Source organism: Beta vulgaris, chromosome 1 (genome assembly GCF_026745355.1).
Source record: "Beta vulgaris subsp. vulgaris cultivar EL10 chromosome 1, EL10.2, whole genome shotgun sequence".
Taxonomy (NCBI): domain Eukaryota; kingdom Viridiplantae; phylum Streptophyta; class Magnoliopsida; order Caryophyllales; family Amaranthaceae; genus Beta; species Beta vulgaris.
Window position 1 is genome coordinate 23,584,989 of NC_079202.1, and position 14,729 is coordinate 23,599,717.

The window sequence follows — 14,729 nt, forward strand, 5'->3', positions numbered from 1 at the left end:
TCCCATGATCCCTTGGTATTCTAAGGCACATGCTCGCAACATGTCCTCTAATGTCTGAATAGTTCTTTCGGTTTGACCATCTGTAGCTGGGTGGAAAGCTGTACTCATCAATAGCTCACTACTAAAAGCTTCCTGGACCTTTTTCCAGAAATTCGAAAGGAATCGCGAATCTCTATCTGATACTATACTCGTGGGTACTCCATGCAATCGAATGACATTTTTCATAAGCCTTGGCTAAGGCTTCCATACTCCACGTGTCATTCATTGGTATGAACCTTGCGTTAGTCTGTCTACTATCACCCATATGGTATTATTGCCTCCCCGACTCCTAGGTAAGGTACAACGAAATCCATGGATATGAGTCCCATTTCCATGTCGGAATGTCTAAAGGTTGAATCTTTCCTTGAGGTCTCTTGTGTTCACTTTTGACTTTCTGGCACGTTAGACATTTTGAAACAAATTCAGCTACTGCTCTTTTCATCCCAGGCCACCAAAACATCTTCTTGAGGTCCTTAATAACTTATCTCCCCCTGGGTGGACGGAATAAGTCGTGTTATGACCCTCCCCATTATCTTTTGTTTCAATGCTTCACATTTTTGTGGCACACCACCTACCCTTATATCTTATGCTTCCATCCTCATGGATCGCAAACCCTTCTGCTTTTCCCTCCTTAAGCTTTGCTTTGACTCGCTCAAGCTTCACATCCCCAGGTTGACTCTCTCTTATTTCGTCTAGGAAGTTAGGCTCGATGGTTAAGGCACTCAGCAATCTTTCTACCTCCCCTTCATGAACAACTTCTATCTGGAGTCTAGAAACTCCTCACAAAGTTTGTCGGCAACGACTAATGTATTCAGGCTATGGCTAGACTTGCGACTTAACGCATCAGCAACGACGTTGGCTTTACCCTCATGGTACTGGATGTCTAAGTCATAGTCCTTGATGAGCTCTAACCATCTGCGCTGTCTCATATTAAGGTCTTTCTGGGTGAAGATGTATTTGAGACTTTTGTGATCAGTGAAGATTCGACAAGTCACCCCGTAAAGGTAGTGTCTCCAGATTTTTAGGGCAAACACTATTGCGGCCAATTCTAAGTCATGTGTTGGGTAATTGACTTCATAGGCTTCAACTGTCGAGACGCATAAGCTATGACCTTCCCATTTTGCATAGAAAACACAACCCAACCCTTCTTGGACGCATCACTATACACATCATATCCCTCATTCCCATTAGGCAAGGTTAGGACAGGGGCTATGTTAACCTTTCTTTGAGCGTTTGGAAAGGCTTTCTCACTGTCCTCATTCCAGTTAAACCTACAATCCTTCTTCATCAAAGTGGTCATGGGCTTTGCTATTTTGGAGAAGTCTTTCACAAATCTCCTATAGTAACCGGCTAAACCCAAGAAACTTCTTATGTCTGTGACATTCTTTGGAGTAGGCCATTCACTCACGGCTTTGATCTTTGCAGGATCGACTGACACACCCTCCTTGGAGACAAAGTGACCCAAAAATGACACTCTTTCCAACCAAAATTCACACTTCGAAAACTTCGCATATAGTTGGTTGTCCCTAAGTGTCTGCAAAATGACTCTCAAATGACCCTCATGTTCCTCCTTGCTCGTAGAATAGATCATATATCGTCTATGATAACAACGACAAATTTATCGAGGTAGGGTCGAAAATCCTATTCATAAGGTCCATGAAAACTGCAGGTGCATTAGATAACCCAAAAGGCATACCGTAAACTCATAGTGGCCATATCTAGTCCTGAAAGGCAGTCTTAGGTATATCATGATCAACAATCCTCAATTGATGGTAACCTGACCTTAAGTCTATTTTGGAGAACATCCCCGCACCCTGAAGTTGGTCGAACAAGTCATCAATCCTAGGAATGGGTACTTGTTTTTCACAGTGACATTGTTCAACTCTCGATAGTCTATACACAACCTCAAACTACCATCCTTCTTTTTCACAAATAAGACAGGTGCTCCCCATGGTGACATGCTAGGTCTAATATACCCTTTGTCGAGTAGTTCCTCCAACTGGTTTTTCAACTCGTTCATTTCTGCTGGAGCCATTCGATATGGGCTTTCGAAATTGGTCCAGTCCCAGGTACTAGGTCAACGGTGAACTCTACATCTCTCCTTGGTGGCATACCAGGTATATCTTCAGGAAAAACATCCTGAACTCTCGGACTACTGGCACATCCTCAGGCCTCAAGGATCATCCTCAATTCTTCTCACCGAACACATAAAGAGCAGCATCCCTTGTCTACGTAGTTCTTAAGTTGTAAGGCATTGATCACCTTAATTCCGGTTCTCGAGGTATTCTCCTATATGACACTCTTTTCCCAAAGGATCTCTAGTTCCACTTTCTGCGCATCGCAATCTATCTTAGCCATGTACTTTCCAAGCCAATCCATCCCCAAAATAACGTCTAGGTTTGATAAGTTAAACTCTATCAGTCAGAAGGAAAGAAACTCTCCCTATTTTCAGTGGCACTTTTGAAATCTTTTAGAGCAATTAACAGTCTCCCCAGACGGAATGACTATAGGCATAGAAATCGACTCAGACTCGATCAATGTTAAAGTCCTAACAGTTGAATGGGCAATAAATGACAATGATGCTCCAGAATCAAACAATACTTTAACAGGAGTGGAGTTGATAGAAAATGTACCCGAGACAACATCCCTTCGAGCCTCTTGTTCTCTAGTCGACATCATATACAGCTTCCCCTTGCCCTTATCTTGGGAATTGGTTGCATTGTTCCCATTAGATGTCTGATTATTGTGGTGTTGGTTACAGGCTTGGAGTAGTTAGAATTCCCATTGTAAGCACTTCCCCCATTTCCATTCCCGTTTCCATTTCCATTTCGGGCTTGTCCCCATAATTCCCTTCTTTGGCCATTGGGTTGATCAGTTTGTTCTTCGAGTAGCACTCATATGCCCTATGTCCCAATTTCCCGCATTCTCGACATTCCACCTTGTTCCTTACAGTCTCTACCAGGATGGTTGTTAGGGCACTTCCTACACCTATACACACGCTCAGATCTGCGGTTATTGGTGTTGTTATTGCGGTTATTGTTGTTGGGATTATAGTTGTTGTTATTGGGTCCCTTACCGAAATTCCTTTGAGGGTCTTGATGGTTTTGGTTCCCATTATGCTTCTTCTCAAACTTCTGGACCTCAGTGTTTGGATTATCTTTCGTTTCTCACCCTGCTTACCCCCTTCCTCTCTCTTCCTGATGGCATAAAGATGAGCAGCTTTGCCAAACACATGATCTAAAGAGGTGAATGTATCTCCCCCTAGTCTTCCTTGCAGGTCAAGGGTAAGTCCTAGTTCGAAACGTGAGGCTTTAGATTCCTCAGTAGCTCGATGAATTTCAGGGGCAAATCTCATCAGCTCGATGAATTTCCGGTAGTACTCCTCAACAGACAGAGTCCCTTGTTCCAACATCATAAATTCTTGGGCTTTCTGCTTCTTAAGGTATGGAGGGTAATATTGTCCCTTAAGGCCTTTTTGAAGTTTCCCACCCAAAACAGGCTGACTCAGAGGTTGTCCTTAGCTTGGTCCACCAGAAATGGGCATCTCCCTGAAGGTAGTAGCTAGCTAAGGGCACAGTTTTCTCATCAGGGCAGGATGGGTGAAGAAAAGTTTATCGAATTCCCCAACCCAGTTCTCTAATTCCTCAGGTCCCCCTTTCCCATTCAGTATTGGTGGGTTCCTACGGGCAACCTTTTCGGATAAATCCCCTTCACGATTGTGACCTTGGGCTAGGTTGGCAGTGATTTGCACCAAGTCACGTATCGATTGCTCGATATTCAGAGAGGTTTCAGGCGTGCCTCCCTCCCGAACCATTCTACGCTGAAAATAACATAATAGCTATCTCAGTGACACACATCATCTTGCCATTTCTTAACCAATACACATTGCACATATAGCAAGCAGTTGTTACGAACAAATATTAAGTCTTTATTGACTTGCAACACAAACATCTCACATGAGACGTCACAACCATAACAAGGAATATCATAAAGTATCCTTAAAGGTTTTCGAAAATATATCATATATATATATTTAAGAGATAAAACGATTGTTCCAATCAAGTAAATAGTTTTGTCGCAAAATAAGGTTTTAGCTCAACACCATTTTTGAAACATCCTTGTACATCCTCTTTACCTATTCATATTTGAATATTGCAACACCCCAAAATCCACGCGCGCCCACCACTGCTGCGTCGCGTCGACTTCGGGCGTGTTACCGCCGCGATGGAACGCCAGGCATAATAAGGGTTAACGATAACTTAAAACATTAACTTGAAAACTAAAATGCAGCGGAATTAAAATATAAATACAACTCGGGAATCATCAATGACCCCTTTCATTCAAACCACAAACCATATATAAGTCTTAGAAAAACCAATAATACTTATTTCAAAATGCTTTAAATGTAAATACCCAAGCCTAGTCCCCGTATGCTCGAGATTATGCAGCAGCACCAGCACACCTAGTCTGCTCCCCATTGTAGCATCAATGGTTCATCGCAGTTCATCAAACACATAATAACACACAATCAGCATGCTGAGTACGTAATGAACCATTGAATACATGTATAAATGAAATGCACACATGAACAATCTTAAGCATGATGCTACACTATGTTACATCCTTTAACCTTTAATCTTTAATCTTTAATTGGCATCGAACGGGCACCGTCATCTTACTAGAATCATACGGGCTACTGAATCCTTAACAGACACTAGGTCTGTTAGATGAAATGCAAATAGGTTTCGAGCCGTCTCACACCCATCACCTTAGTATGCATACCCCAAGATCGAACGGAACCTTCCGCCTACTTGAGTGTCAAAAATATAAGGAACTACTGTCGTCACAGTAGGCCGTGTAGGAGCGTAGGACAAGTCCCACACTCCCCCCATTGTTCATCACTTGTAGGGAGTCCAGCTACAAGATATTGCCATAATTCATTTTAATATTAACCATTCATTTCATAACCACATATACATTTACCTTTTCTCTTAGTTACAATGCTCAAATCGTATCTCTTGTAACACTCTTGTTACACTATGGATACATAGAATCAATTACTGTTCTCTTCATTAAAATGCTCAAATCGTATCTCTTGTAACAACCTTGTTACACTATGGATACATAGAATCATTTACCTGTCCTCTTATGCTCGAATCATATCTCTTGTAACAACCTTGTTACACTATGGATAGATTAAAAATGCTCTTGTTTATTATGATAGAATTACGCATTCCAATGCAACATATCAATTAAATGTCTAACCAGACAATCTCAATCAATCAAACATTCCCTATCATCTTCTAGGTTCCAATAACATAGATTGCAACCTAATCATGATACTAATACTTGGGATTAAACTGGTACGCGTACGTACCTTGTAACGGAGAATTTTCGCTGTCTTAATCGAACGTTCCGCTTATGAAATTGGGACCTAAACCGTTAAATAAAAGCTTTAGTGCTACGTCGTTGTTATATTAACAACTACTACGTAACTAAGACTATACAGTTTAATAATTCGAAGTAAACGATTAATAAACCCCTTGTTTAGGAATTTTCGTTACTTTTCTTATTATAAAGAGTTTAACGTCTTTTATGAGTCAAAGCTAGTGAACATACTAATATTAGTTAGTGTCATTAGTCCTATCTTACCAACCAGTTAAATTAAGTCCAACCCGTTTTATGTCCAAAATCTTATGTCCAAAACTCTTAGGTCCAATCCAGTATTATGTCCAAAAGTTATATTCGCAATTATAGTCAGAATAATAACATGAACTCATTAACTTGAATTATTAAATAACTAATTATAATTTAACATAATTATGAAAACATAAATTATAATTAAACTTAATATAATATATTCAATATAAAATGTTTTATACCGTTAAGCTCGCCGAAAATCAAATTCCGGCGACCGATTTCCGGCAACGGCGCAACAACTTCGTCGCACAGCCCTGCCTGGCTCGCACCGCACCTCGCACACACCTGCGCACAGCAGCAGCAGCAGGACTCGTCGCTCACGCGAGCCTCGCACCAGCCTTCGTCGTTTCTCGCGCGTACCCTCAAGTCGTCGCACAACCCCACTTCACACAAACCGCGTCTGCTTGCTCGTCTCGCTCAGCACTCGAACCTCGCAGCGTCCTCCCTTCACACTCCCTTCGCACAACCTCACAAAACCGCTCGCTCGACCTCGCGCACTTGCTGGCACCCGAGCTTCGCGCAATGACCCTCTCGAGCCTCGCCGAAGGTTTGCCCAGCACCCTCACGACTCTCGACGAGCCTCTTGGTAAAGGAGAGATGGAGAGCGAAAGAGGTCAGCAAGAGAGAGAGGAGACTCGCGAGAGAGAAGACCAGCGAGAGGGGAGAAGGGTTTGAGGGAGAAGAAGGAATGACGGCTGAGAGGTGAAAGGAAAACTTAGGGTTTCTGAAAATTTTCTCCTCTTCTTTTCCTTTTTATAGCCTTCTAAAAGGGGTAACTCTAGATCGGGTGAACTCGGTTTAACCTTTGTAAATCCGAAATTAACACAACCGACTCGTATTAGTATTATTATATTCTTATTATTCTTGTAAATAATACTAAATCCTTTTTATTAACTTCTTTATATTTTCTTAATTAATACGAATTAATTCTCAAAATACGGAGTATTACAATAGATGTAATAAGAGAATGACTATCAGTTCCTCTACAGACTTATTGGCACAACTAAATTGATTCAAACGAACTCTAATATAATCACATGAGTATAGTAATTAAGCATGAATCAACAAATCTATTAACTGATGTTCATTTTCAAATAATAATAGAAGCTTAATTAAGGCTATAATTTAGGAAGGTTTTAACGAAAAAGATTTTGACTAAGTTAAATCATTTTAAAGATTTTTTTTGGTTATGGAAAGATTTTAATAAAAATAAATAATTATCTTTATATTTAAAGAAAAACCTTCTTGGATATTATTAAAAAGAAACTATTAATTATTTATGCTTAACAATTTCCTAGAATTTAGGAAAGTGAGATACTGGATATAACACGTTCAATTGAACGTATACAAAGTGGCGCTTGATGTGCTTGTTCCTCAAGGAAAGGAACAACGTGTAAATCCATGATCCTATGATCTAATCTCATAATTAATCTAAATAACTATTATATAGGATCTTAATTAATGAAGTTCTAAGTGTCTCTAACTAAGTGATTAAGTAGTTAAGTAATTAAAGTCTCAGTGCCTTTATTCTCTTATAATAGCAAATTGTTCCTATTGCCTACTTATTCTATTTCCACCAAATTAAATGCATAAAATCAGCTTCTCAAATCAAGAAACATTGACTATTGATTTGAAGGAAGTGACGGTAAACTAATATAATGGAACTACTAAATGATATAGAAACATACCAACATTTAGTACAAGTTTCTAATTCTTTTGAAATTCATCTTAGTTCACTTGAACAAAGCAGAAGTTCCTGTTCATATGAGACTATACTTTTTAAGGAGATTTATTTCATTATATGCTTTAATTTTATTATCTCTTTTGACTAACCTACTAATATTAAAATGCACAAAGTATTTCTTTTTGGGTTCGCTTTACGGATTATATTTCTTAGTTTATGACAACCCAAAATGAAGGAACAAACAATATTTAGTGAGGGGAACAACTCGTAAGATATAGCTTGACAATGAGTGTTCCAAGCATATGATCGATGATAGACAAATCAACATTACTCTCGCTATATGCTTATTATGAAGGAACTGTAGCTTCAAAAACCAACGGAAAAATGGTATAGACTGTTTAATTATCAAATGTTGGTAAGTTAAGTTCTTGTTTCATTGTATAATCTTTATTGTCGAGTTAATGAAGCACTTATATGTTTACAGTTTTTAAAGCTCACTAACTCTGGTTGTTTGAAATTAAGATTACGTCATCAAAAAAGCTAGAAATGTCATACTTGAAGGGAATCAAGTAGGGAACACATACTTTGTAGATCTCAATTTGGTTCCTAACAACATGACATGACTAGTCGTTATTAAGGATGATCTACTTATATCTATCAAAATAATAACATTCTAACTTCATCATGGTTGACAAACTTAGACCAAGGAACTTGATTATAGGTATATCTTATATTTTTCCTAAAGATAAATGTTTGTATATTGTATCCCTGAAGATAGTATGTGATCTTATCTTCTTTCAAAATTTGGTGTGCATCACAAATTCTTGGAACCTTTTCATATGAATTTGCGTGACATCTTAAGTGTTTAGATTAGAATTTTGAAGTTAGGAGATTAGTCTTGTCTATAGTTATTTAAGGAACACCTGATTCTTTTCTTTAATCGCAAAGATAAGTATTCCACATAATGTGAAATCATTGCTAAGAAGATTAAAGTATAAGTGTTCATAAATTATTATATTCAAGATCTAACCATGGAACCAAGTTCCAAACAAGTTTGATGATGTATGCAGGAACAAGGAACAAGTAAGAAAAATAATCGATATCACTTGCTAAATCATCAACAAAGGATGATTATAAGTTGATCAACAAGACATCCTATGAGATCTTCAAAGGAGAAAACACTGGTATTCTGTTCTTAAGCATTTGATTTAAGTGTTTTGGAAATAATAGCAATAAGAATCATCTAAGGAGCTTTTAAAATAGAAGCGATGAGGTAGTGTTAAAATGGACCTCTAATTGTTAAACACAAAGAGCTTATAGCAAAATGATATATAATGTGTTATAAAGAGTTGACATATTTATTATGAAACAAACTTGTTTATTCCCAGAAAACAGGTTAAAGATGATTTTTTTTGTTGAACTCACAAGTTCCTGTGGAGCTAGAGTTCTTAATATGAAATATGTCACTCTAAAAAGTAATAATAGCTAGCTATATGAACGTATGGAGAAGAGCTTAAAAATGAAGATTAAGTTCAGGTTCATCAAATAAAAGTTCAACGCAATGAATATGTGTAAGCAAAGTTCCTGCCCAATTAGTAGGAACAAACAATTCCAACAATCGAGTTTCTTGATTCTAACTGGAATATAAGAAGTATACCTATGGCTCATTCACAGAGACACAGGCAAATGAACTCTATACAGGTTAGTTGTTGAGAGGAACAACTAAACAAATGTATTGATTTTGAGGAATTTTATTCATATAGCTAGGTCATGAAATAATTGAATATACTTTTTGTTGCTTACATGGGATTTAGGTTGTTTCAAATAGATTTTCAATGTGTTCGAAATAATTTTATTCTGGAAATCTACGAGGAACAACATCAAGTTTCTTCTTGAAAAATGATTTCAAAATTAACAATAATTTCTGTTTTCAAGAGGAATTGACTTAGTAGTTGTACATCGTAATATGGATAATATGCTTGGTACACTAACTTTTATGCAAGAGTTTTTGCTAACCTTATACGAAATGAGTACACGAGCATAATAAGGGAACTCAACTACTCTCTTGGAGCATAATGATATTATGACAAAAACATGTCAAGGAACTTTTGAAGAATGATGAGTATGAGTCAAGTTGGAATGGAAGTTTCCATCAGATGTGAAGACATCAAAATGATGGAACTAACAGTTCGGTAATTCAAAAGTAAGTCATCAAAATCAGTCCAGTACTTGAGGTAATTAATTATATTCATGGTGAAATATGACTTAAGTTATGATGTTCATAATTTGTATAAGTCTTGCTTTAAAAATTATGAATATATATTCTTTATAATTTCACCTATTCATGGACTGTTTAGAGGAACAAGACTTTATAAAGTATGACTTGAGTATAAACATGTTCTTTTCCAAAAGTTTTGTCGAATTGGGTTCTTACACATACTAAAATTGAAGTGATTATATGCACACTAGAGTAAATATGTTACACTTAATTTTTGTGTCGTAAAGGCATATTCCCTTGCCTAAAAGTATTAGAGGTCTCATAATAGAACTGTGGATGTTGTCAAACATGAAAGTCCTAAGTTGCCAAAGATACAATGAAAGAAACCTTGTTGGAACAAGACGGTAAATTCCCTTTATATTTCATTTCATTTAACTTTTAGAGGGAACAAACCTATTCTTAGCCAACTATCAACAGTTCACACACATTTCTTCAAACACCCTTTGATTAATTAATTTATCATTCCATTCATATCCTGTCACTTCAAATATCCTAATTCCTGTGTGCTCTAAATTAAAATTCATGACTTTTTATGGTTCAATGATACATAAAGAGTGATAAATGGTAAATACATTTTGAGGGGGAAGTTAAGGAAGAAGTGAGAAGCAAGTATTATATGATTTAACAATTGATGCTCAGAAAGATATATCATTAGATGGAGCTACTCATATAAGTTCCTAATGATGAAGGAATGGTAAAGAACTCGGGGGAATAAGGAAGGAATCGATATATATGTTTACTTCTTTGTGGTAGGTAAATGTCATTCTAGGAAAAGTACAACATCTTGTAATGACACCCTTGTTAAAAAAAAAAAAAAAAAAAAAAAAAGTAAACAAGGGTGATCCAATTTTATTATTTTCTAAAATTCAATATGTCATATATATGGTTGTGAAAATGCTTACTCATGGATTTGATGATTTGAGAAGAGGAACATAGCGAATGATTGAAAGAACTTGACTATAAAGATGAATTCGTTCAAGTTTCTTCACTCAATGAGTTCCTCATGGCTGATTAGTTAAGTAAAGTGAACTTGATAGATATATATCAAGGTGAATGTGTGTGGGGTTTGACAGAGATTTAAAAAGTGTGAGGTGAAGTGATTAACTATAATTATTGTTGAGAACCTCTTATTATAAGTCTAAACCATAGAGCACCAATATATCTCAAGTTTCTTTACTCAAAATTTTCCACAATTTCTTTCATATTTCTTTGAGCCGAATATTACAATGTCTATCTCTTTATCCATTCTTGACTTTCAAAATTGATTTTTGCTTGACTTTTATTTTCTTACCTGTCAAGTTCCTTCGATGGTTCTTGAAGTTGGGTCTTTGGATTGTGAGTTGGAAATTTGTGTAGCACATGCATCCTAAGTTTGAAAAATTGAGATTCTTGAGGCTTTTGGGACTAACAAGTGCTTAACCATGATGGTGGTAAGTGTAGCATATAAAATAATGTGTATATGATTTACCTAAATAAATGTGTGTAAATGATCCTTTTCGATAATGACAAAAGGGGGAAGAATATGTATGATGCTTAAGGTCAAATATAGTTAAGCTATATCCTTCTATGATGAATGTTTTTATATGATGTGTTATTTATGTGTATTCTCTTCATATACATGCTGACTTTTCATTATGGGGAATTAAGTAGTAATCGTTTATTGCTTAATTTGTGATAAGCATCATTTGTTTGTCATCATCAAAAAGGGGGAAATTGTTGAGCATGTAGTATTTTGATGATTATAAACAAATGATGATTATCTAACTAACATGTGTGTTTGAGATGTGCATATTACATTAACATGAAACAAGTCATCAAAGGTTGAATATATCACATCATGAAGGTCTTCCCACAAGTGAATTCCTAAAAGAGTTCCTATAAGGAACACAATAGAGCGGTTCCTAGGTACATCCTATGAGGAACATTGAATATGAAGTTCTGGAGCAGTTCCTGAGTGGGAGCAGCAATATAACGTTTCAGAGTTGAAACAAGAAGTTCCTGAGCAGGAACTATGAGTGCGAAGTTTCTTAAAGGAACTAGCACACTGAAGTTCCAAAGGTGGAGCTATCAACATGCGGTTCTTGAGTTGGAGCAGCATGGAGCATGAAGGCAGAAAATATGAGTTTATTTTCTAGGATTCATGTAAGTATATGGAAACATGAAAGGTAATGGAACAAGGTCTAAAGGAAGTCTAAGGTCAAAGGAACTCGTGGAACTTAGAGTCAAAAGTATTTAAGAGTAATAAATCTGATGCATATTATTATCTTAATCTATAAGAATTTATTTAGAGTTTATTTCTTATAAACTCTACGTGGTTAAATATTTATAAATAATATGCGTTAGTTGTTTTAGGATAAGTTTTAGTTTTAAAATAAAAGATAAGTTTTAGTTTTAAAATAAAAGATAAGTTTTAAATATAGGTTTAATAAATCGGTTTCTTTAGGAATCTGATTTTAATTAATTTAATTTTATATTTTTAGTTTTTGGAAAATAAAAGGCTAGATTTATGTAAGTAGATAATGAGTATTGTTAAAGATATTGTCTGTCTGTTCCTCTCTAAAGGAACAGACGTGGTAGTTTACTAATCTAAGTTAAAGGAACTAACTATTAAAAGGAACTAGACTTAGGATGGAGCATTACAACGGTACAGTTATGTCAGTTGAGTAAAATATGCCTAGATTATAGGTAACTGTTTTATTTAAGGAAAAATGATTTTATGGAAAATCTTTTTAAGGAAAAGATTTTATTTTTCAAAAGATAATAAATATATTATTCGTTTTTTACGGAAGAAATTTAAAGATAATATTTTTATTAAAATGATTTAATTTCTGATTTAATAATTAAAATGTTTTTAATTAAATAAGATTTTCAAGTAATGCTTAAAGTGGTTGCTAAAATTAAGGAGCAGTAACTAAAAACACTCCCACGTTTAACAGTGATCATGGAGATCATGGACTGTTTAAGGAACGTGTTCCTTCGAGTAAGGAACATCATGGGATAATGGTTTAACCACTAACACATGATTAATCCCACGTTCATTCTAAAAGACTGCATATACAAGTTCAATTGAGTTTCAATTGTCGCTGGTGTCTTCCATGTGTCTGACTGGTGTCATTCCATAGTGTCTGACTGTGTCTTTCCACAGTGTTAGACTTATGTCATTCCATAAGTTTGGCTTAAGAAATAGCGTTAGAAAGAAATATTTTCTATTCCTTGTTTAGGTCAGTTCCTTTGAGTTTCAAGTTCCTACGAGTGCCATGTTCCTTTACAGTTATTCAGTTTCTATATACTAGAGTTAAACTAAATTATCAAGCGTTTGTATTTGAGTTTGGGGTTAAAGGGTTTGAGTGAACTCTTGTAATGGGAACTTGGTAAAGGGTTTGAGTGAATTCTTGTATCAAGTTCGAGTTAGGAACTTGAGTAAGTTCGAGTTAGGAATTAACTTGAGTAAGTTCGAGTTAGGAACTTGAGTAAGTTCTTATGTGTATGGTAGACTTAGGGTGAAGTCTATCTAGGGGTGAAGGGGTTGAGTAACCTTTTGTAAAAGAGTTGTGGGAACTCTTGAAAGACTTAGAGTTAAGTCTAGAGTATAGAGTGGAGATTGTGAGAGAGTTGGTGTTCCGAGTGGAACTTGAGTATGTAATAGGTTGAATCATATGAGATTTCCTATTATAGTGAAGACTTTAAATCCTGAGTAGGTCGTGGTTTTTCTTCTTGTATTGAGACAAGAAGTTTCCACGTAAAAATCTCTCTTGAACTTTCAATTCCTTATTGCTTATGTTTTAAATTCCGCATTATTTGGGCAATAAGTTCCACACTACAATTCACCCCCCCTCTTGTAGTGTTCCTAGTGAAATAACAGTTATGCTGCTGCGTTATGTTATTGTATAAATCAATTATGTGATGTAACTTATATTTTTAAACTTAAACCTCTAAATACTTAGACTATCATGTAATAATTAAGTATCTTAAGTGGATTTCATAAATTAAGCTCAGATATATATACAGATTCTTAACCTCCCAAGGGCAGGGTGGTTAGGAATTTGTATTAACAGCATCGTGAATTAGTAGCTTAATCCTTTAATTAATTAGAGTTATCCTTAAATAAGCTGCTAACTAGAGAGGGTTGTTACAAAGTTGTATGCTAAGTTCTCCAAGTGCGAATTCCTGCTGGAGAAAGTTGCTTTTCTTGGTCATATCATTTCTAGGGAGGGTGTCTCAGTTGATCCATCAAAGATTCAAGTTGTTTCTGAAGTGGCCTACTCCAAAGAGAGTGACCAAGATTCGCAGTTTCCTTGGCTTGGCAGGTTATTACAGGAGGTTTGTGAAGGACTTCTCGAAAATAGCTCGGCCGTTGACTACATTGATGAGGAAGGATACTAGGTATCGTTGGGATGCTGATTGTGAGAAGGCATTCCAGATTTTGAAGGAGCGTCTCACCACAACTCCTGTGTTGACTTTACCTGATAATAACGTTGAGTACGAAGTGTTCACAAATGCTTTGAAGAATGGGCTTGGTTGTGTGCTTATGCAGGATAAAAGGTTGTTGCTTACGCTTCTAGGCAATTGAAGAACCATGAGTTGAATTATCCGACGCATGATCTAGAATTGGCAGCTGTTGTCTTTGCACTTAAGATCTAGCGTCATTATCTGCTTGGCACATCATTCAAGATATTTTCGAACCATAAGAGTCTGAATACATCTTCACTCAGAGAGAGCTAAACATGAGGCAGAGGAGATGGTTAGAGCTGATCAAAGATTATGATATGGAGATTCAATACCATGAGGGTCACTAGTAGAATAAATGCTATTGCTGCTGTAGTATTGTTGCGGTTTTACCCATACACAACAATATATCATGTTAAAAAAAGGTAAAATATAAAATAACGATATTGCTGCGGTTTTTACAAAAAAAACGGCAGCAATATGGTAACAAAAGGAAAAATTTCAAAAAAAGTTGACTTTTTGACCATCACTATTGCTGCGGTTTTTGTAAAAAAACCGCAGCAATATATTAAAATATTATTT

General features: G+C 36.1%; 1 long non-coding RNA gene across 2 annotated transcripts; it reads right to left on the reverse strand.

The window, feature by feature from the left end:
* Positions 1 to 4,334: 4,334 nt before the first annotated feature.
* On the reverse strand, positions 4,335 to 6,017 carry LOC130590416 (uncharacterized). 2 transcript variants are annotated; one of them, XR_008968346.1, is made up of 2 exons: positions 5,922 to 6,017; positions 4,335 to 4,506 (listed from the first exon to the last, which is right to left on the reverse strand). It is a non-coding gene; the product is annotated as an uncharacterized LOC130590416 (long non-coding RNA). The 2 variants fall into 2 exon arrangements; XR_008968347.1 differs by lacking the exon at positions 5,922 to 6,017 and adding an exon at positions 5,417 to 5,505.
* Between the last annotated feature and the right edge of the window lie 8,712 nt (positions 6,018 to 14,729).